The 1,396-nt window shown below is 38.2% G+C and overlaps 1 pseudogene; it reads left to right on the top strand.

Moving 5' to 3' along the window:
- Window positions 1–293: 293 nt before the first annotated feature.
- LOC128217376 (histamine H1 receptor-like) lies at window positions 294–1,122 on the top strand (annotated as a pseudogene).
- Window positions 1,123–1,396: the final 274 nt, after the last annotated feature.

Raw genomic sequence — 1,396 nt, 5'->3', positions numbered from 1 at the left:
TACAATGGGAACGGTGTTTGTAATAGTGTTTAGGCAATTAACTGGCTTCAAGATTGTTCTTAGAGGTTAGTTGTGTAAGGGTGAATGGAACTAATGAAATCATCTCTCGTCAAAGAAACCAAACCTTTTCATTATTGTTGTGTCTGTTTGGTTTTATTCATCATAGGAGAAACGTAATAAAACGATATGTTTCATAAGTTAAGTAAAAATGGTATACAGGTAAATGAATGAGTCCTGTAATTAATATACTCGTCCTCGTTTTCATGTGCTTTGTCCATTTTCAGTTTAGCAATATGTTTATCGTGTCCCTGGCAATCGCAGACCTGATTGTTGGGCTGGTCGTGATGCCAATCAGCACCGTATACATCTTCACCGATGAGTGGCTGTTTGGTACTGCCGTCTGCCAGATCTGGATAGGTATCGACTACACGGCTAGCACAGCCTCAATCCTGAACCTCTTTATTCTTAGTCTTGATCGATACTGGTCCGTAACCTCTCCTTTGAAATACTTAAGGAAACGTACAAAGAAGAGAGCCGTTCTAATGATAACGGGAGTTTGGTGTTTATCTTCTATGTGGATTGTACACATTATTGGATGGCAGCACTTCTTCTTTGGTGGGAAGAGGAGTGTTCCGTCGTCTATGTGCGATACTGAGTATGCAAAAAAATAGTGCGTTTAAGTTTGTTAACGACGAAAAATGTAATTGATGAGAAGACTAAAAGGTTGAACGGTACTTTTACGAGGAGTTTTCATCCATAAAGCCGCAACAAGAACCACCACATGCACTTATCATGATGAACAGTAACAACACATCGGCCGATCTATCCACACCAAGCACTCCGAAAAGTTCTAGTTCTAGCACAGAGGACTGACGTACACTTGCAAATACGATGGCGAACTATTCCCTGATAAGTGGTCTACGGCGTATAAGGGAGGCCGTAATTGACACGACATGCACGGCTACAAGTAACTCCAAGACAAGTAGAAGTAGTAGAAATCAGTTTGTGTTCCGCGATGAAAGGAGTAGACGGCATTCCACAAATGTGTTCAATATCAAAAACAGGATTAAAAACATACGGCAAAGTTCTGCTTTGACAAAAGAAATCAAAATCTTTTTTTAAAGGACAATGCTATTTTGGTATATAATATTTGTTTTAAGCAGACACACGTTGTTAAAGCAAATATATCTTCATTGATACTCTCAGCAAAATCAAGAATATTCAATGATATGATTTTAAATAGAAACCAATTATGCTTTATGGCTGCAAATACATTGGTTTTTATTTATTTAAATTACACCGTAGCATCGACATATTTTATAAGACATCGGTTTTTATTGTGTTTTATTTTGTAAAACAAGGCATTCCAAAGGACGGCTAAATCCCCCGCCGTTGT

The sequence above is a fragment of the Mya arenaria genome, chromosome 14 (assembly GCF_026914265.1).
Source record: "Mya arenaria isolate MELC-2E11 chromosome 14, ASM2691426v1".
NCBI lineage: Eukaryota > Metazoa > Mollusca > Bivalvia > Myida > Myidae > Mya > Mya arenaria.
The sequence above is the reverse complement of the archived record's forward strand: the minus strand, read 5'-3'. Positions and strand labels throughout refer to the sequence as shown.